This window comes from Octodon degus, unplaced genomic scaffold (assembly GCF_000260255.1).
Source record: "Octodon degus isolate 3935 unplaced genomic scaffold, OctDeg1.0 scaffold00013, whole genome shotgun sequence".
NCBI lineage: Eukaryota > Metazoa > Chordata > Mammalia > Rodentia > Octodontidae > Octodon > Octodon degus.
Genome location: NW_004524589.1, coordinates 322,403 through 345,443, shown reverse-complemented (window position 1 = coordinate 345,443; position 23,041 = coordinate 322,403). Strand labels below are relative to the sequence as shown.

Genomic DNA, 23,041 nt, shown 5'->3' with positions numbered 1-23,041 from the left:
TTGGTTGCTTGTGTCCGGGGATGTGGAACCGTGGACACACGGCATCTGAGTGAGAGTGCAGGAGGCAGAGCGCAGACTTCCCATGCTCAGTCCCAGCCTCACCACCTTCCTGACTGTAGGACTTCGGAGATTTTCCCTGTTACTCCGTGCCTCAGCTTCCCTGGCTAGAAAACAGGATAAACCTCTCAGAGTGGTTCTGAGGATGCCTCTCCAGAGTGATCCAGTGTAACACAGAGGTCATACTCAAAAACAGCTGTCACCACGCAATATTATCATTAATAACTATGCAGTGCTCCTTGGCGCTGTGGGCCTGGCTGGCTGGCCTCACCGCCTGGTGGAGAAGACAAATAAGGAGTTTGCGTAAGAAAGCTGTGAAAATGGTGCTGAAGGAGCCTTGTCTGCATGCAGAAACACTCCCTTGAGTACTCCAGATACTCCATTCGATTTCTTTTTTTTTTTTTGCGGAACCGGGGATTGAACTCAGATCCTTGCGTTTGCCGGTCAAGTGCTTATCCTACTGAGCCATCTCCCCAGCCCCTCTCCATTCGATTTCAACCAGAAAACTCTAAGAGGATCGAAGCAGTTGTGGCCAACTATCCGGAGGGCACAGAGCAGCAGCAGTGCTTCCCGTCCTGGACTTAGCCCGAAGGCAGGATGCGTGGCGGCCCATCTCTGCTGCGAACAAGATGGCAGAAGGCTTGCAAGTACCTCCAATGACAATATACGAAGAAGCGACTTCTATGCAACGGACAGCTGGAAGCCAGTTGGGAAGCGCCACATCCCGGTCTGCACTACGATCCCTGCACACTCAGAGGCCCTGACGGCATCCTGGGGGCTATTCAGAAAAGGCTGGCAATAAAGGTTGGGGAGACTGCACCTGACAAACTTCTCACTCTTATAGGATATTTGGGGGCCTGTGTAAATGCACCAGTGGTTCAGACACACGGCAACTACTATGAGGATCTGTTGCCTAAGGACACTGAAGAAATTACTGATGAGCTGAAAGCTGGCAAAATGCCAAAGCCTGGACCAAGGGGCGGAGGTCTCCGCTGTGAGCTAGCGGGAGGTCTTACGTCATCGACTGAACCACCTAAAGGACCTGGGTTTGGTGCAAACTGTCCTTTAACTTATATTCCACTGTAAATATGCCAGGAGAAATTAAATGTGAACCACCAAGAAACTGATATAGTTACACAACCTATGGCAGCAGTTTCTGAGACACGACTCAGCAGTGAATAACAGGCGGCACACAGCACCATTTGACTTCTGCGTAGATTGCTTGTTGCAGTTTACAATCGTGTTGTGGCAAAACCTGATTTTAGGTCACAGGCTCCACACAGATGACCGGTGCTGGAAAAAAAACCCCAACAGGGCAAGCAGATGTGTGCCCGGAATCAGAAGTGGGGCAGCCGGCCTTGAGGGAAAGGGGACACTGAGCTCCAGCCCAGGATTCTGTGCCAGCCCCTTGGTCTGGCAGGAAGCAGAGCTGTCACTCTGGACAGGACAGACCAGTTGCACAAGGAGGCTGGCAGGCCCACCATTCATCCCTGCTGTGAGCAAACACATTTGGACGTGTGGTAGGCACCATCTTTGAACATGTGTAGCCACTACATAGCTATGTGCTCCTCGCCAAATAGTCCTGAACGGTGAGGCTTCGTCGTCACCTGGATCCTGGGACCCACCGCAATTTCAAGGGTTTAAAGGAACCCTTTATGTAACAGGCAGGAGACGGGGGCCAGATGGCAAATCCAAAGTCTTAAACCTGTTCAGCACTTTTGCAGCCAAAGAGGAAATTGGCCAACATGCTTCTCTCAAAAGAAAGCGAAAGCGATGCTCTGAATACTAGAAGGGGGAACTCAGAAAACATCAAAGAAGGGAAAGGAGGCCATTGGAAAATTAAGTGATTTTGTTCAATCTACAGGTTAAGAAAATGGTGATACTAAAATTAATGAATTTATTTTTAAAACTACAACAAAAAGAGAAACAGAATTCTAGATGATTTTTAAAAGCCGGCCAATAGAAAATCTCACAGCCCATTAGCTTCAATATAAAAAAGCAAAAAACAACAACACAGCTTCTTTGTCACAAATCTTTAGAGCACTTGAGGGGTTACAGAGTCAAGTCTTTCTGAGAAATGATCTAAAAGGTTAAAGTCATGACCTGAAAGAGCATTTTTTGGAACACAAATCCAGCTTCAGCAACTCGCATCATTAGCGAGCCCGCTTGCTGTTATTTCGTTGACTTCTCACGGGCTCTGCAATGCCGAGCTTCAGCTCTTACCTGGAACACTCCAAGTCCTTGTTACTTCAAGAACTTACCGAGCTGCATTGCAATAGAAAATGTCCCAAAGGGAGCTTAAATTTGCAGCACAAATGCAGCAGTATAGGAGCCATATGCTCTGTTGACTTTCTTCAAAAATGTTTAATTGTAGTGAAAGAAAAATATGCACACACAAAATTTATCATTTTAACAATTTTCAGTTCTTCAGTGCTAAGAACATTCACTTTGTTGAGAAATCAATCTCCAGAACTTCCCATCTTGCAGAACAGAAACTCTACACCTGTTAAAAGACTATTCATGTCCACCGTTCTACAGTCCCTGGCAGCCATCGTTCCACCTTCCGTTGCCAGGGACTTCACTACTCTAGGTACTTAACCAAGGTTAAATCATATAGCATGAAGCCTTTTTCTGACTGGTTTTTCACATAGTGTAATGTCCTAAAGGGCCATCCGTGTTGTGGCATGTATCAGAACCTCCTTCCTTTTCAGGCTGAATAATATCCCCTTGCACACATGTACCACATTTTTGTTTGCTCATCAGTACAGTTAAAGAAGTTGAAGAAAACGTGTGAAGTATTCATAAGAGGATGTCCTAAGGCATGGCTAGCACCAGTGATTTAGCACCACTTTGTTTGGCTGGCACTGAAAAAAGACAGGGTTGAAGTGATTTGGGTTTACAGGTGGATGGATGTACAAGTGACAGGTGCAGGTGTAGAATGACTGTTATAGACACAGTGACCTTGCTGGAGGGGGTGAAGGGTGCTCAGGACAGTTCAGGAGTCCAGGAGGGAAGGGTCAGTAAATGAAGCCCACAGCAAGACTGATGGTCATAGTAGGAGGTACTGATGCAGCAAGCCTGAAGTCTATGGAAGAAATTCAGCATCAGTGGCTATTGTGAATTGTGCCCCAACAAACATGGGTGTGCAGACCTCTCTGGGGTGTGCTAACTTTAATTCCTTCAGATGTATACCCAGGAGTTATGGTTGGATCACACAGTAAACCTATTCAGTGAGGAATCTTCACACTGACTTCCTAATGGACGCACTAATTTCCATGCCCACCAACAGGGCAGAAGGGTTGTTTTTCTCCCATTGCACCCTTACTGGTATTTGTATTTTTTTTATCTCAATGATAGCTATTCTGATTGGGGTTGAATGAAATTTCACTGTAGACTTTTTAGGGAAAAATAGATATTTTTCAGGGAAAACAAAGTCCAGTTACTTTTTTTTCAAGGTGCTCACTTACATTATTAAAACTAGGTGTCTTTCCTTAGGTTCTGTTGGTTTTGTTTTCACTCATTTTTTAAAATTTGTTATGCAGATTAATGGATTTCATTTTGGTCAATTTATACATGCTTATAACATACTTGATCAATTTCACCCCAAGTCACCCCCATTTCCCCATCCCTCCTTTTCACATCTTGGGGAGTTTCCATGTGTACCACACATTGTGCTCGTATCCATCCCACTCATTATCTACCCTTTCCTCTCCAATCTTACTCTCTTCCTCCTGGCTAATAATAGCTTTCCTTCTACTTTTTGATCAGCTTATTTAGACTCCACTTATTAGGGAAAACGTGATATTTGTCGTTTTGAATCTGCTTTATCTCACTCACTATGATAGTTTCCAGGCCCACCCATCCATTTGCAAAGGACAGAATTTCATCCTCCCCTGTGGCTGAATACTACTTCATTTTGCGTATGCACTGCATTTGCTTTACCCACTTAGCTACTGACGGCCATGGAGGCTGGTTCCACAGCTTGGCTACTGTGAATTGTGCCACACCAAACATGGGCATAAAGGCAGCCCTGTGGTTGCCAACTTCAATTGCTTCCGGACACATCAGAGTGAATGTCACTCTGATGGGTCAAGCAGGGTCAAGCGGCAGCTCTAGTTTTAGGTTTTTGAGGATGCTCCATAGTGACCTCCTTCATGGCAGTACTACCTTCCTTCCAGCAGCAGTGTGCAAGGGTTCCTTTTCCCCACATCCTCACCAGCATTTGGTGTTTTCTGTGTTCCTGTTGATGGCCATCCTGGGTGTGGTGAAGTGAATCTCAACAGAGATTTGATTTGCGTTTTTTGAACAGCTAAAGATTTTGAACATTTTTTCATATACTAATAGGCCATTTGCATTTCTTCTTTTGAGAAGTATCCAATTCATTCACCCATTTTATTAACTGGACTCCTTGATTCTTTTGGCATTATCTCTTTTTAGTTCTTTATATACCAGATATTAATCTTCTGATGAAGAGAAGATAGTCAAATTTTCCTCCCATTCTGTTTCTTCAGTCTTTGTTCAGCTGGCTCCATCGCTATGCAAAAACCTTTGAGCTTGACCAAGTCCCATTTGTTTTTTCTGAATATCATTTCTGAAGCTGTTGGAGCCCTGTTTGGGAAGTTTGCCTAGTTCTAGTGCTTCAAGTAATTCCCCTATATTTTCTTCTACAAATTTCAGGTCTTGTACCTAATGGTTTTTACTTATTTTGCATCAATTTTTGTGTAGGGTGAGAGTTAAGGGTCTAGTTCCAATCCATATATGGGTTACCTGTTTTGTCAGGGCCATTTGTTAAAGAAGCTGTCATTTCTCTAACATTTATTTATATTCTCTTTGTCAAGTGTCAGATGGCTGTAGCTCTATGGATTTATTTCTGTGTCTTCTCTTCTATTCCAGTGGTCTTTGTGTCTATTTTTATGCCAGTACCTAGTTGCAAAGTTGAGCACTGCATGGAAAAAAGAGAAAAGAGGTAGCAAAGGACAAACTAACTGTAAGGAAAGTCCAGCAACACTTGAGACAGCAAGAATGACATGGCCAATGGTGTGCTATGAGCTGTGCAAGAGGCAGAGAATCACCTTTGCGAAAACGTGGAGTATCAGATGCAGACCAGGAAGTGGCCCACATATCTACAGTAACCCAAGCACGCCGTTGTACTTACTGATGGGAAGACAGCTGTCAGGCCCTGGGAGGAATGAGGAGTTCTCGAGGACTAGCTCTTCCGGGAGAGGAGAGGTCAGAAATTAGTATCTAGTAACACAGTACTTTGATGGGCAGGTCAAAAGGAAGGTGAGCATGACCAGAGGCCAACACTTGGAACAAATAACTTTCACACACATACTTAATTAGAACCCTGTGGCTGGAATAAGATTTAGGAGAGCAGTAAGGTTATAGTTCTTAGCTGTGTTAGATGAGAGATTATAATCTGATTTGTGTGTGTGTGTGTGTGTGTGTGTGTGTGTGTGTGTGTGTATTTGGTACAAGGTCTCACTATGCAGCTCAGACTCACAGTGATCCTCCTGTTTTCAGCCTCCTCAGCACTGGGATTACAGGTATGTGCCACACGCCTGGACTTGGTGACCCAACTCGGTGCACCTGAGGGTGCAGTATGTGGTTCTGAGAATCGAATCCCAGTCCCTACAGTCCCTGCGCTTGCCTAAGCAGGCACTTAGTCTGCCATCTTGCCAGCCCTTTATAATCTGAATTCTTGTGTAGAGTCCTAGTAGTATAAGGAACCACTTAAAATTTGTTAGCAATTAAGGGAAGCCCTTAAGAAACACCTGTCTAAAGAAAGGCCTGAGGAACTGAGATGGTTTAGGACGTGTGTTGTCCAGAAAACTAAAGTTAAGAAAAGTGAAATTATTATCTCTAATATGTCTGTGTCTAGTCTTCTGGAAAAGTACTGGTTGGGTATCAACAGATAAAAATTCAGGTTTCAGACATCTTATATGTAAGTCAACCTGCCTGTTTTCTTTTCTGCAAGGCAAACTAATGTTCACACCTACTCTGCCTCTCAGGGATACTATGTTAATAAAAGTTATGTCCATGAAAGAAAAAAAGATTGGTTTGGCCATTTAGGTTATATTGTGTTTCCATGTGAATTTTAAAAGATTTTTTTTTCTAGTTCTATGAAGAGTATCATTGGTATTTTGATGAGGGTACATTCAATATGTAGATTGCTTTTGGTAAGATGACTTTTTTTTTTTAAACCAGGAATCAAACTCAGGACCTTGCGATTGCCAGGCAGGTGCTTATGCCGCTGACCTATCTCCCCATCCCAATATAGCCATTTTAACAACATTAATTCTGCTGATCCATGAACATAGGAAGTCTTTCCAGTTGTAGTCTCTTCTTTAATTTCTTCAGTATTCTATTGTTTTCATCATACAGATCTTTTATCTCTTTGGGATTTATGTCTAGATACTTTATGTTATTTGGAACTCATAACTAGAATTGTTTTCTTGATTCCTTTCTCAATGAGTTCCTTATTGGGGTGTAGAAAAGCTATTGATTTTTATGTTGTTTTGTATCCTGTTTCTTTACTGATTTTTTTTATCAGACCTAAAAGTCTTTAAGTAGAATCTTTTGGGTCTTTTAAGTATAGGATCATGTCATCTGCAAATGAAGGTAGTCTAACTTCTTCCTTTCCTGTTTGACTCTTTGTCTCTTACCTATTTGCTTTGGATAAAATTTCAAATAGTATACCCATCCACCTTCATCTCTCCTATACTGGGGATTGAACCTAGGGCATCTTGTATGTGAGACAAGCATTAATCTATACTCCAACCTCTTGAGTACTGCAATGAATGGAAGTAATGGGCGGAGATACATTTGTCTGTTTCCTGATTTTAGAGAAAATGCTTTTAGTTGTTTTCTCATGCATTATGATATTGGCTATCAGTATACTATAAGTAGCCTTTATTATGTTGAAGTATGATCCTTCCTTACCTAATTTATATAGGATATTTATCCTGAAAGCATGTTAATTATATTGAAGGCTTTTTGCATCAATTGTGATCATCATGATTTTTATCCTGATCCTGTTTATGTGGTATATTATGCTTATTGATTTGTGTATGTTGAACCATCTTTGCATCCCAGAAATGAAACTAACTTGATCATAGTGTTAATAACACTCTTAATGTTGTTTTAAGTTGTATTTCTGTAGTTGCTAGAGATATTGAAGATATTTTTGTATATTTATTGACCATTTATATTTCTTCTGATTAGTGTCTATTCATTGCAGTTGCATATGTTCTATTGGGTCTTTTATTTTGGGATGTCTAATTATTTGGAGTTATGTATAAATTCTGGAGATTAGCCCTCTGTCTGAGAAATAGAGGGAAAATTTTTCTCGTTCTGTAGGTTGTCTCTTCCCTCTGTTGGTTGTTTCCTTTACTGTAAAAAGCTTTTAAATTTGATATGACCCCATTTGCTGATTCTTTATGATATTTTGTGTACAAGTGAAATTCTGTTCAGACAGTCCTTGCTTATGCCTGTAGACAAGAGTTTTACCTATTTACCTTCCAACAGATTGCTTAACATTGAGATCTTTGATCTATTTTGTTTTAGTTTAGTACATGGTGAGAAATATAGGTCTAGATTCATAGTATATGGATAGCCAGTTTTCCAAACAGTGTTTGTTCAAGAGGCTATTTTTCCTCTTGTGTATGTTTCTGGCTCCTTATCAAAGACCAGCATGTGTGTGGGGTTGTTTCTGCACCTTCTGTTCTGTTCCCTTGATCCACATGACTGTTTTTATGACAGTGCCATTCTGTTCTTATTGCTATAGGTTTTTAATATAACTTGAAGTCCTGGAGAACGATGCTTCCTCCTGTGCTCTTGTTGCCCAGAACTGCTTCTAGCTATTCTGGGTCTTTTCTAGTTCCATATGAATTTTAGCATCCTTTGACTTTTGAATGTCTTTTTAGATTAAATATATTTCTTGTATACTTCTTATATATTGTTTGGTTTTGCTTTTGACCCATTTTTCCAGTCTATGTCTTTTGATTGAGAAGTTGAGAGTATTCACATTGAGAACTACTACTAGAAATACTGACTTCTTCCTGTCATCACATTATTTCATGGGCTTAGCCCATGGAGTATTTTTGGTGCTGGTTTAGTGATTATGAATTTCTCAAGGTGCTCTTTGTCATAGAAATACCTTATTTCCCCATCAATTCTGAAGGATAATTTGTACAGTACATGTCTCTGTTGGAAGTTTCAAGTTATCCTGGCCTTTAGGTTAGTGTTGAGATGTCTGCTATAATTCTGATGGGCTTACCTTTGTAAGTTGTTTGTTGCTTTTCTCTAACAATTACAATTCTGTCTTCATGTTGGACTTCTGGGATTTTGACTATGATCTGAATTTTCTTTCTGATTGTGGGTATTTGTGGTTCTATATTCCTCACTTACCTATATGTCAAAGCTTATTACCATATTTGGAAAGTTTTCTGCTATCCTTTTTGTAAGCAGGTAGTTTATGCCATTTGTGCTAGCTTCTGATTTTTCACTAATTCCAATTAATCCAGTCTCCTTTGCATTACTGGGCAGCTCTTGAATCAGTTGTCTATGTTCTCTTGCTGTTTTTAAGATACTGCTGAGTATATGATCGCTGTCACCAACTCTGTCTTCCATTTCTGACACTCTGTCCTCACACTGGTCACTTCTGTTGACCATACATTCACTGAAATGTTTAACCCTCTGAATTTCTCTTCGGTATCTTTTCATAAACTGTTTTATATCTTTTATGTTTTGCATAAGTTTGTTTAGCTCAAGATTTTTATTAGCATCTTCTGTGAATTTATTGGTTATTTTATTATTAAATCTATTATCAGTTAAGTTATATCTTCTGTGAACTCACTGAGCACTTTATCATATTACTTACTGTTTCATATGTAACCCCTGTACTCTAAAGTTACCTAGTACAGCTACAAAGACAGTCACAGTCCTGACAGCTTCCCAGAGACATATTCAGCACCAATCCAGGCAAAAGGGACAGAAGGTCCAGAAAGACATGGTTCCTCCCATGTAATATGAGAGGCAGATGGGTACTCCCAAATATGGCCAGATTGGGATTAAAATGTGCATTGGGATACCTGGAGCAGAGAAAGTGGAAGATGCAAAAGGACTGGGACATCTGAGTCAATCTGGGTGTCATTAGGGGTTTCCTTTGAGAGGTGATTTTGAGGTGAATTCTGAAAGCTGGGGAGGAATTAGCTAAATAATGAAGTGGGCGACAGGAACAGAAGAGCCAGGTGGGATTCCAGTTTGAGGGCATAGAATATGGAGATGTACTGAGACATGGGACAGCAGACTGTCTAAACACCCAAATATATGAGTGCCTGTAGAGGATACAGCAGGGCTGAGGGTACAGAACTAGACAAGCATCATCTTGTGAGGCTTTTTGTGTGTATACGAAAAGTTTAAATTTTATCCTGGAAATTCTCGGCAATTTCTAATGGAACATGGAATAGACACAAACTTATCGTGCTTTATAAATGAGATCCTAGTATGAAGCATACATTGGAGGATGGTGACACTAAAGGCAAAAGATTCCAGATAATTCAAAAGATCTTGCGGGAATCTAGAGAAAAAGATGACAAACACCACATAACAGCGATTGCTCATGTCTTATTTTTCTCATTGCTGAGACAAAATATCTGAAACCCAAAGGAAAAGGAGAGGTACAGTTTGTAGAGGTTTCAGTCCATAATCAGTTGGCTCAAAGGTAGGGTGGCACATGGCATAAGAGAAATAGTTCATGGCAGGCTGAAGGTAGCAAAGCAAGCAAACACCACGGCAAGCCGCTTTTAGGTCTTTAATTGTATCTAGGCTACTGGAATTAGGACTCAGTGGATTTAGTTAGTAATCACCCACCCTTAATCCTAGCACCCTAGCTCTGCACCATGAGTTAGTCATACACTCTAAATGCAACCACTTCTGAAGGAGCCCCACCTGTGACTGCATGAGACCTTGGAGGAACATCCAGACACAGTCATAACAGCGGGAAAGAGATACTAAGAATGATAAGTTAGTTGACTGATAACATATGGGTGATGAGGAAGATGGAGAAGCCAGAGATGGCACCTACATTTTTGCTTTGGCCAACTAAAATGACAGGCAATGTTTGGAATTAGTAAATACAAATTTTGAGGGAAGAAGTCATGCGTAGAATATTGAACAAACTAGACCTTTCTGCAATTGCATACATTTGAAAGTCAACCACTCCATGTGAACATTTAAGTATGGACCTACATATCATAACAGGAAACTGAGCCAGAGGGACACAGCTGACATCTTTCCACGAAAACTGAGTGTGATGAGATCACTGTTGTAGTCAGGGCTTACAAGGGAGAAGATTTAAACACAATATACGTAATTCATACAAATATTTTATGATATCCACCTAAAGAGTCAAATGAAAAAGAATGCAGGAGATCTGTCCACACACTGGAGACACCAGGCATCCAGCTGAGGGCTTGGATTCCACGCCAATGTCCTCCACAACTCTAACTGGAGGCCTGGAGCTCATGACTCTGTATCATGCAAGTCTGTACCAAGGATCTGTACTGGGAAAGCCCAAAGGTTAGTGTGACAAGCTAGAAAGTCTGCACCAGTGAGATGAAGGATCTGTGCCAGCAGGCTGAGGGCTCTTCACTGAAGCCAGGAAGCAACACTCAAGGATCAGAGCTCCCCAGATTAAAACTGCAGCCGTCCTCAGTCACAGCATGGTCCTGAACTCCTCCTCTGATGAGAACAGCTGAGTTCATATTATGAAAGCCAGCACAAGTTTCTCCAGGAGAATCAACAGCAAACATCCTCCCCTCCAGCTCTCCTTTATGCTACTGACAACCATCTTCGGGTGAGCCTTCCATACCCAGAACCACACTGGTTCAGCTCAGCTGAGTGTTGCAAGCTGACCATTAGTGAATTGACCACAACTACTAAGATATCTCAAGTGGATGTAGCTAGGAGTGTTTGCCAGCAGGGCCAGTTCTAAAAGAATTGTTTAAAATCTGCTCCCATAAGCAGAAAAAAAAGTGATTAATCAATATACCAAAGTTACAATAATTTTAACTTCATAAAAAATGTAACAGGTGGAATTGATTATAACCAGAATGTTAACGGCTTAATTCAACACTCATGTGTATATACTTCCCTTTAAAGATATTAAGTGATTCCTGGCCCCTCTAGGACTCACCTCTTTTCTGTGTACCCCTAGATGACTCACTCTTCCTTGTGGTTATAGGTGATTTCCTGCCATTGTCTCTCCTCGCTCTCTGATTCATTTGTGGTTCCTTCTCCCCCAGTCCCGACAACCTCCTTTCTCTTCTTCACAGTTTCTTAACAGTTTCCTGAGCGTGAAACGTCCACCTCCCGGGTGTGCTGGTAAATGTTTAATGACTGAAGAGTGGGGTGGGCACGGAGGGCTGATTCCTGGTGTTTGCTCATCTCTCTAGTGTAAACACACCGTCTTGGCTAATTCCAAACTTCCAGCGCACTGTGATGGCATGTCATAGTTGGCAATGGGCAAATTCTCTTAAGCTTTCGCAAACAGATTCCAGTAAAGCACGCACTTCTGCAATGGACTTGAGTGGCATTTGAGGTGATGAGAAGAATTTGTGCCCTGGGGGGAGGGGGAGGAGCTATGGTGAAGTCAAGTCTAACTCGGAGTTGAGATGCATTGACAAGGGGAGAATCTGGGGCTTTCCTCGCTGTGAGTTTTGCCTGGACAATCTTCATCTTGCCACATAGTCACCATCATACCATCACGCAACCTAATAGACACTCCCCCTCTTGGGAAGACTGTGACTGCCCCAATCCTTAGCACAATCTACATTTATGTATTTGTTCCTCACGTCAGGAATTTACAGTCTTTGTATTTTGCACAAAGACTTTGTGCTAGCATCAGAGACTGTTCTGTTTTTCCATTGTGATGGTTAATTTCTTAAGGGAATAGTTCTTACCTCTATACACAGTTGATCCTTGAGTATTTGAATGCCTCTTTATTTAGTAAATCTTTGCCCAATCTGCCTTAACCTTATGTTTTCTAAAACATGCATAATTGGATTGTTTATATGGCTTAATTATATAATACATATTTATATCAGGAAAGTTATACTATATATATATATATATTCATTCCATATACTATGAAAACTGTATTTGTAATCATGTGAAGTATCTTTCATAATAAAGAAAACTTTCAATTCTGGTAATGCATAAATTATACTGCTAGGAAATCAAAGTGTTAATAATGCTGCTTCATGGACATTCACTTCTACTATTGACTGCCTTGGCAATCTGAATCACGTTATTTAGGCCTTAGTCTTCCAAGTAAAAAGCAAACTTGTTAAGAAAGCGCTCAGTGTGTTGAAAAGGGCCAGTTAGCCAAAAGATATAAAGTAGCTGAACTCTAAGATAAAAGTATCCTATAAATATGATGTATTGGCCAAGCATAAGAATTTTCTAGAAAATAAAACATTTGCATTGCAGGGATCATTTTTTAAGCTCAAAGATTCTTGGAATATCTATAGAATTTAGGGTTTGACAACCAGTTTTTCAAGAATCTTGTCCAATCTTTTTACAAATCCCAAAATCAATCAGCTGTGAGAAGCAAAACAGCGTTAAGTAAAACGAGATACTATCAATACAGATTAGTATCAGTTATCCAAGCCAAAGTATAATTTCCTTTAGGCAGAAAAGCAAAACCTATGACACAATGGCAGAGAACAAAAAAAGAAAGGAATAAAGATGCCTGAAGCAAGGAGACCTTTCAAGCCTATGTCTGTTTATTAATAGAAACATTATTGAGAAGTTTGGATATTTCATGAAAGGAACTGGTTTTACATAGCCATGTTTCTTTGTTCAAGAGCTTTCTGTTCAGACCAAGGCCAACCAGATAGCTTGGAGAAGTCTTACATAAAGACACATCTTCTCTCTTTCTCTCCTCCTCTCTTCTCTTTTTCCTCCTTTCCTGTTCCCTCTCTTCTCACTCTCCCTCAGTGCTGGGGACCACATACACTCTAAGCCCTTCTTTGACTCCAGCCACATTTTGGTTGGTTTTGATGTAAATGGAACCCATGTACTTGGCCACCTGACACAAGGCTTGAGCAAGACAAGAGACTAGAGGAACAGTGCATTCTGTCACACTTTGAGGGAGGGGACATCACCCTTTTCTGATTGCCAAATAAATATGTTTTTAATAATTATGGGATGGGGAAAACAACAGGTCTTCCAGGCTTGTGTGCTTTCTTAAATTTCTATATACAAAGATTTGTTTTAAAATTTCAACAATAAGAAGTATTGAAACATTTAAGTGAGGAACTGTTACAAATGTACACCCATTAAATAGTAGGGAAGAATTAGAACTTCCCCATAGTCAAATACTGTATTTTTCATCTTATCAATTGGCCAGAATCCACGTTATTCAGGCAATGTCATTGTATAATGTCCTACATTTCAGGCAGATTAAAATGTCATAAAATATAAGGAACATCCACACAAGCCTTTGAGAACCTTGATTACCTTAACTCGAGGCAGAATAGACTCACAGAGAAGGAGCAGGAGAAAAAGCTTTGTGCTAATTGCAGACTGAGATTCAGACTGGAGACACAGCTACAGGTAAAGGCTGTGGCGCAAGCCTGTTGCTTTATGTAAGGTTTCAAGCTCTTTCTCTCTGTAACTTCCTTTGAAACTGGAGAGGACAATGTTTGTACCAAAATATTTACAAGGAAGTAGGAAACTTGAACAACCCCCAAAGATAACCAATTTCCAGAAATAGGTAAAAACCCTTATTATTAAAGCAAACAAAGGCTGCTTGAGAATCTAGTAGCTCCGCTATTCTCAGGGACTTCTAGGAGCAGCAGTGACACCTGCCAGGCAGCTAAGGAGAAGGCTTTGAGTCTGTGCATGTATGGAAGGGCACAGAGAATTCTAGCTTCTCAAGCTTTCCATATTGAATCATTCTCTACGCAAAGGAAGAAATTAACAGGAATGTGTGTGTTGGTCAGTGGGAAATGTTATCTTTCACTGCCAGGTACAGCGGTCCCTCGCTTACCACAGAGGGTACGTTCCGGACACCCCCATGACAAATGAAAAATCAGCAAAGTAGTGACATTATATTCATTTCAGTATCTATATATATTTTAAGGCTTCGTAAACCCTCCCACACTCTTATAAGCCTTTCCCATGCTTTTCAAAACACTCCTAATGTTCTTAAACCATTTTCTAAACTCATAAAACTACATGATTTTAACGACATACGTATACTGTATAGCATGTATTCATCTGCTAAAGAAATACATACTGTAAACAATGTATTTTTAATTTGATTTAATATTCCATTAATATGTTAGAATTACCATTTTTGATATATTTTATACATTTAAAAAATTTAAGCAAAAATCATTAAAACCATAAATACTACACATATGAATACATATACACTACTGTACACTACCACAAAATCCTGCAATATATTGAAAAATCTGCAATAAATAATTTAGATCAATATTCTTTGAAAACTCACAAAACAGTGAGTCCACGAAAGTAATACCATGAAATAGCGAGGGACTGCTGTATACAAAATGATCCACTAACCCCAGGAACATTTTAACCCCAAAGATCCTGTGACAAAGCCATTTTCTAAATTAATATGTTATTTCCTTCCTACCATTCTTCCTTCCTTCCTTCTTTCCACTTTCTCTTTCCTTCCCTTCCTTTTCTTCTCTTCCCTCTTGCCTCTCGTCTTCCCTGCGTCTCCCCATCCACTTCCTGCTTTAGCTTTCTCCTTGTTTCTTAGATGTTTTCCTTCTTCTCTCCCCTCCTACTTTTCTTCCTTCCCTCCACTCCACCTTTCTCCCATGCACATTTCTGAGCATTTCCTGCTGCCCTGGGCTGAGATGCTACTGTCACCAGCGGGTGAGTGTTTCCAACACAGCCAATAAAGAGAGCCTTTTTTTATACTTCTCTGCTGGATGGTTAAGACCAAGACAAAGCAAGACCTGTATAACAAGAAATGCAACTTTTGTATCTGATAAGGTCAGTCAAATCCCCTCAGGATTTATCCTGAAACCCTGTACTGCAGATTGTAGGTCCTTTGTGAGGGTCAGCCATGTGGATGAGTCATGGTCATTGCTTGACCAATTTGCTCTCTGTGAAGCCTGAGAGAATGTTTTCTCTCCATGTGACTCTCCTTAGGCATACTCTACATCATCGAGCACTTTCCTCCTTGGCCACATAATCTCCTTGATCAGAAAATTTGGGCCACAACTGAGTTACATGATGTTACAGCACGGGTTCTCATATGTTCTGAATCCTTATTGACCTTGAATGGCTAGGGCCAAAATGTTGGCTGTCCTTGCAGCTCTCTTTTTCTCTAATTTTTGGTCTTTGTACTTAAGTTGTTAACCCTCCAGAACAGAAGCTTAATGATATCATTACCCTATAACATAGGCAGTTGAGCTTAACCTCACTATCTGTCTGAATATCAAACATCTTAGACATAACATGGACAGATATTTTCCACCAAGTATTGATATGTTAAATTTTAAGTCTCTACAGAATGTGAAGAAAAAAAATTAAAAAAAAATATTTTTGAAAATAGGAACAATTATATATTTCTACACAGAAATTTAGAAATCTAACCATATACAGCATTGTTGGCTGAAAGGTTTGGTTCCTGGCCTCCTCCATGCTTAGTGGGAAGCAAGGTTAAGTACAGTAGTGACAGTGCCCATAAAATATAATTAAGCCAGAATTTCTCCCACAGGTATTCCTAAATGACTGTAGCAGAATCTCTGTGTTTGCTGCCCAGTGTCCACATACCTGGACATACTCTGATAACACAGTTTTCTTCTGGAAATTATCATCCATTCACCCTCAGTCTGGGAGTATCTTACAGATTTGTCTACATCTCCCACACAAAGTGTTTCACACTGACCATGACAGGGTTACTCAAAGCGCGGCATTCTCCAGAACCACAGGGACTGGCTCAGAGAAGAGGGATGAGCAGGTCAGAGTCAACCAGCCTCTTGGACTTCTGGGAAAGAAACACAGTACTAGGGGGCCTGCTCATTAGCTCAGTTGTTTAAGTGTCTGCTTAAACAAAGCGGTTAGCCTCAGGTACTGTGGTTCAAAACCCAGATAACCAACCAGAACCAGATATGCACTCAAAGCAACTCAGCCCACCAAAAAAAACCCCAAAAAAACAAAAAACAAAACAGTACTTACATCTTGCAGATCTGAGGCCTACAGAGCAGACCAGAGAACACACTAAAGATAAAGAGCCCACTGTCCTGGTATCATTACTTGAGCCTTGATCAGGCAGTTCTTGTAGCACATGCGGACTCCAATGTTGCAAGCCAACAACTTCTAGCTTTGCCTTTACCCATTTGTGTTGAACTTTCTGTCCCATGTTAATGCAGTGGCATTGTGTGATGACACAGAGCTACTCTCATGAAATTATTACAGTAAACATGAAAGCAAATTTTGTCCAAACCCTTTCATATCCCTAGAGTGGGATATTCAAAAATGCTAAAGTGGGACTGCAAAATGCTGAAGCATGATAAAGTTGACAAAAGGAGCTCAGTCACTTTCCACTTGCTGGTACACAGTACCCACTACCCACCATTTAGGAAAGAAAGGATTATTTTTGGCTCACAGTTACAGCAATAGTTGACTGATTCCAAGGCAGAATCACACAGCAGAGAAACACTGCTCACCTCATGAAGACCAGGAAATGGAGCTCAAGGGAGGAGCTGGTCATGCCCATGTGACCTGCCTCTTCCAACCAGGCCATACTGCTTAAGGACAATTAGCTATAATAGCCCTTATAGTCAAAACCACCTTCCAAAGGTCCCACCTGTAATGCCCTGAGGCTTTCGGGAGACATCTTTTTTTTTTTTTTTTTTTTTTTTTTTCAGTACAAAGGATTGAACTCAGGACCACCCTGTGCTTGCCAGGCAAGCAATTATTCTACTGACCTATCTCCCCAGGCCCTTCAGGAGACATCTAGATAAAAACCTTAATAGAGAACTAAAATGATGCAGTCCCAAATGACGTAGTTGCCAGAGCCAGCAATATGGATGCACTTCATATTCTTCAGAAAATTTTGGATAAATACTGTACCATTACATGCTTTATAAAATGCAGTGAAATTTTTCCAAAAAAATTTTAATATGTGAAAAAGAATTTAATATGTGACCACAGTGTGCTTAAGCATGGCCCTTGATGACCAACATACAGCCTCTTTAAACAGTTAGACAAGACATGTCCTGGAGCCAGCCTTCCAGGGCTCAAAATCCTTTCCAGCCACACAGTGCTAATTTAAAAGTCTGGGACAAGTAATTTAACATTTGTTGGGCTGGATTTCCTCCCCTGAGAAATGGCGATTATTATGCTAATTACCCCAGAGTTGCTGTGAGGATGGAAAGAGTCGATCCATGTAAAGTAGTTGGGATTATGCCACGGAGAATGTATAGGAAACACTGTCTTTATTACCACACTCCTACAAGACCCTTGTGTTTAGGATCACAATTTTATACATGCAGTTGTGGGTTTAGTCCAACACTCAGAAAAAATAGTGATTTAGATCTTGAAGTTATGTTATAGATCATATTGATAATTTTTATATGAGAACATGTACAAAACCTAATTGGTCATTAAGGGGAAAAAATCCATACACAGAATTTAGAAAGTACCACTTCCTGGCAACCGGTCTAACACAGAGAGGCTGCAAAGTGGACCCTAATGACATGATTGGGATGATAGAATATTGGCTTATGTTGATCACAAAAAGATATTTTGGTCTAGGGCACAATCTTACATCATTTTGGAACAGTGATTAAATAATTGAATCAATTGCTGGGGGCTCAGCACATAACTGGTGAGCCCTGTGACCTTGAGTAAACTGCTTAACCTCATTCTCCTGTTGAGGGCTATCCTGAGGGTCAAAGGGCAAAACACAGACCAGGTACCTCGGCAAGGTCACACAAATAATGCAAGCTTTTATGAAGTGCACCTGCTAGGTAGCAATTGAGTTTGATTGCATGTGCTGTAATAGAGAACATGGAGGACAGTATTTTAAACATCTGAACTTCACTTTTCTCTCATCAAATAAGAAGTCAGGAGGCCAACAGCCCAGGGCTGGTCTTGTTGAGCAGACAGGAGCAATGTCTCTGTGACTTTCTCAGCCTTTGTCTATGTCTGGTCACAAGGTAGCTGCCATTGCCATTATAGCAGTGCTTCATGCTTTGGGCAGGAAGTTAAAATCTTGGATCTGGTAGTATATTTCAGGAGAGAATTGACATGGGTTGTTTGTTGCAGTTAGGTGTCTATCCATTGATCTTCAGGGTTTCCATCCTACCACACTGCAAAGGATGGCTAGTGAAATAATATAGTCCAGAAGCCATGTAGGGTGTTTGTCAGTGAATCACTTTCTTAAGGTTTAGGGTGTGTGTGTGTGTGTGTGTATGTGTGTGTGTGTGTGTGTGTGTTCAGAGCCTGAACTGAACATATTTTACTCCCAGTTGATCTGGCCCCTTCTGCACAATAAGAAGCATGACTTGTGGTACAGGAGATGCTGTAAATTCCCTTCTCAGCTAATCCTTTAGCTTGAGCTCATCATGATTTAGGTACATTTTATCAAGGGAACAAGATGACACAGATGTGCTGAAATACTGTTGCTTTTCATGAGCGCCAGCGATGGAAGGACAAAGAGGAAGACAGTTTTGCAATGTAGCAGTTCAGCATGGGTATCACTTATTTAATAGAAATTCTCCAGTTAAGTTCTGTACATGAAATGTACAGATTGAGGCACAAATTCACTGCCCAGAACAGAAGTTCCAAATCTGAAGTTGCCATGCATTTGTTAGCTTATTTTTGTTTCTCTCTCTAGCACACCTATCTGCCTTGTGAGTCACTAGGATGTAGAAACATTTATCAGTGTAAGAGAATAGAATGCATTTTATTTAACCACATATTGGCTATACTTATCCTGTAAATATTTAGATATCTGGGCCAGTGAGATAGCTCAGTGGACTACAGCACCTGCTTAGGCAAGTTTAGGCAAGCACAGCAACCGCAGCTCATCCCTGGCACCACATGCCATGCCAGCCCCGCCCCCAGGGCAGGCTGAGCGAGCCGAAGAGTCTGGGCATAGTGGTGTATGCCTATAACACCAGCGCTGGGGAGGCTGAAAACAGGAGAATCACTATGAGTCCATGCTGTGTAGTGAGACCCTGTAACAACCAAATACATTAAGAAACAATGGAAGAAGACAAAACTTTCCAGGTGAGAACATTTAAAATGACATTCTACAAGTGGTGGACTGAAATGAAAATAGAAAACCTTCTAAATATTCTGATATCTGATGCACAAACTTCTATTTGTATTCTTGATCTGGCTACCACAGAAAAATCAGAGTGGAATTGGTGGTATTTTATTTTATTCTACTTTCACTCAATAACATTTTGATACTTAATACATAATGATACTGAATGTTTCTTCCAAAATGTATTTCTAGCTGGGCATGGTGGTGCACATCTGTAATCCCAGCACTTGAAAGGTTGAGGTAGGAGGATTGTTGTGAATTTGAGACCAACCTGGACTACAAAGTGAGCTGAAGGCCAGCCTGAACCACATAGCAAGACCCTGTCTCAAAAAAGACCAAAAAAAAAAGTATTTCTAGTTATTTAGTATTTTTAATTCTTCTTATTACATCATTAGATGTATATTCATAGAAATTCAGTGAATTTTTGTGTGCCTTTGGATTTGACCAACTTGTTAAAGTCTTACTAATACTAATAACTTATCTGCAGATTACATTGGATTTCCTAGACACAGAAATTGAATTGTGAATAAGAAGAATTTCATTCTTTCCTTACCAGTTCTTACACTTCTTGTTTCTTTTTCTTGCCTATAATATTGATTAGGCTCCAGCAAAAGTTGAGTAGAAGTGAGAACAGGAGCATTTTTTCTTTTGTTCCTGATTTCAAAAGGAAAACTTGTAATGTTTTATTATTAAGTATTAGGTTGAATGATTTTTTTCTTTTCTTTTCTTTTTTTTTTTTTTTTTTTCAGAACCCGGGATTGAACTCAGGCCCTTGCACTTGCCAGGGAAGCGCTTATCCACACTGAGCCATCTCCCCTGCCCCAAATGATTTTTTTCTTGCTAAATACTTTTCATAAGATTCATAGAGCTCCACTCTATTCTTTAAATCATGAAAGGAGCTAAATTTTACTAACTACTGCTGCTGTATCTGTTGTAGTATTCATATTTTCCATTAATCTATATTTGTGATACATTACACTAACAGACTTTCTAATGCTAAATTTTGTAATCTCAAACTCAATCTGATAATTACATTATCTTTTCTGTATATACTGGAATAAGTTAACTAGTACCTATCTTATAATTTTACATCTATATTGATGAATGAGAGTTTCATAGTCTGTAACTTTTTTATAATGTGTTAGGACTTTATATCAGAGATAGTTAACCTCATAGTCTCATGAATAATTATGTAAGGTTTTTGTTATTTCTTCTTTAACTATTTGTCAGATCTTACTAGTGAGTTTATCTGGACCTAGTTTTTTTTAATGGGAAACATTAAAATACTTTATCTCAATTACAAGAAATTACCCAACTTCTTACATTTCTTATTTGGTTTTCTGTGAATTTGGGTGTACTGTTATGGGGGTGGGCTTTTGGTGGGGTTGTTTGGTTTTTATGTATTTGATATAGGGTCTCACTTCACAGCATGGATTCATAGTGATCCTCTTGTTTTCAGCCTCCCCAGGACTGGAATTACAGACATGCACCACCATGCCCAGACTCAGTCACCTGCTCAGTGTACCCCGGGGTGGGGCCAGCATGGCATGAGGCACCAGGGATCGAACCCTGGCCCCTTGTGCTTACCTAAACAAGTGCTTGGTCTGCTGAGGCATCTCACTGGCCCTGCTTTTGTTTTTGCTTTTGAGATGGGGTCTCCCTCTGTAGTTCAGGCCACAAACTTGTGGCAAACCCTCTGCCTCAGCTTGCCAAGTGCTGAAACTACAGGCATGCATCACTATGCCTGGCTATTTTTTTTTTAATTTTGTATTTACTGGAATCTTTCTTTAGTAACTATAGAATCTTCAGTGATCTCATTTGTCTATGCTTTGTTTTTCCTTTCTCACCAGAAGCTTTAACAGACAGCTTAATCTCCTAAAGAAACAACCCCTGGCCATCTTGAAGCTCCTGTTTTTCTCTTTCACAGATGCTTGCTTTATTTGTTCTTGGGTTTTTTAATGAGGGGGTTGGGAATCAAACTCAGGACCTTGCACTTGCCAGGTAGGTGCCTGTGCCACTGAGCTGTATCTTCAGCCCTGGTTTTAACTTTGATTCCTTTTTTCAATGTCAAATTATGCATTGGCAGTGAATTCTCATTCTTTTCTACAAACTGAATTTTATGGTTAGAAATTTTCCTCTTGACTGAACTATATTCCACAAGTTTCAGTGTCTTATACTTTTATTCTTGTTCAGTATCAAATTTATCTTAATTTACCTTATGGTTTATTTATGACAACTGATTTTTATAACTACTTTCAGAAATATAGCATTTTATATTATCTTTTTAATATATTCCTAAATTGATTATTTTTATTCCAGTGTATTGAAATTTATTGAGAATTGTCTTTTTTCTTTTCTTTTTACTAGTAGGTATTGAACTACATCTCAGTCCTGTTCCCCAGGTCCCCCTTCCTGTTTTGTCTTTTGAGATTGGGTCACACTACACTGCCCAGTCTGGGCACAAACTTACACTCCTCCTGCCTCAGCCTTCGAGAGTGCTGTACTACTTCATCTGGTTTAAGATGTGATTCTTGAGTGAAACATTCTCTGTTCATCCATAAGGTAAAGTTTGTTAAGTGTATGATGCAAGCTTTCTATGTCTTGACTGATTTTTTTTTTCTATTTCTTTTATTTTTTGAGTGTGCTCTTGCCATGTAATTCACACTGGCCTTGCACTTACTATAGAGCCAAAGCTGGCCTCAAAGTCATGGTGACCTTTCTACCTCAGCTTCTCAAGTGCTGAGATTGCAGGCACACACTGCCACACTCAGCTATCTTTACTTATTTTCGAGTCTGTTAAAACTTCCCATGTGGTTGTGCATTATCTGCCTCCCCTTGTATCCATCTCCGTTTTTGATTTTTGAGTCATTTCTGTTCTGTATGTACCAACTTAGAATTCCTTCGGGTACACTGGACCTCTTGCTGTTACAGAGTGACTCTTGTAAGCTGCAATGATACTACTCTCCATAGTAGTCTGGGCATAACATATAAAGGCTCACAAACATGAGTGCATCAAACCCACATTTGTTCTTTAGAATATTTCTAAGGATGAATCATTAATTTCGATTTTATGAGTATTTTATATTAAATAATGAGTACTTAACAGGAAAAATCACAATAATATATGCTACATTTTTAATATTTAGTGACATTTATAAATGTTTGTAAAAAGATCAACATTTTCAATGTTGACTGGTTTTGGTGTACAAAGTCTAAAAAAAGAAAAACAGAAATAAATTTTTGTGTGTGCATGCAGTACCAGGGATCGAACTCAGGACCTTGCACTTGCCAGGCAAGCATTTATTTCCCTGAGCTATCTCCCCAGCCCCTGAAATTTCTGTATGAAATACAATGAAAATACCAATAGCACTCTACAAAAACAACATTTACTTTAATTATTACATTAATTATTCAAATATGACAATAGCATGTTCCATACACAATTATCACTTACATTGATAACATGTATGTCTTGTTTTTCTGTCCTTTTTTATAGGGCACGGTTGACATTTCACTTTTCATATTTTCTTTAGGATGCTGAACCCACCTGTTCACCTGTCGCTCGCTGGTGTGGTCTATAATTTTTTTTTAGTAGTTTCCTGTTTAGAAACATTTTCTTTTTCATTTGTTATAAATGACCTCTTATGAGTTCCA

At 39.9% G+C, this 23,041-nt stretch overlaps 1 pseudogene; it reads left to right on the top strand.

Moving 5' to 3' along the window:
• Nucleotides 1-284: 284 nt before the first annotated feature.
• On the top strand, nucleotides 285-1,143 carry LOC101564770 (annotated as a pseudogene).
• Nucleotides 1,144-23,041: the final 21,898 nt, after the last annotated feature.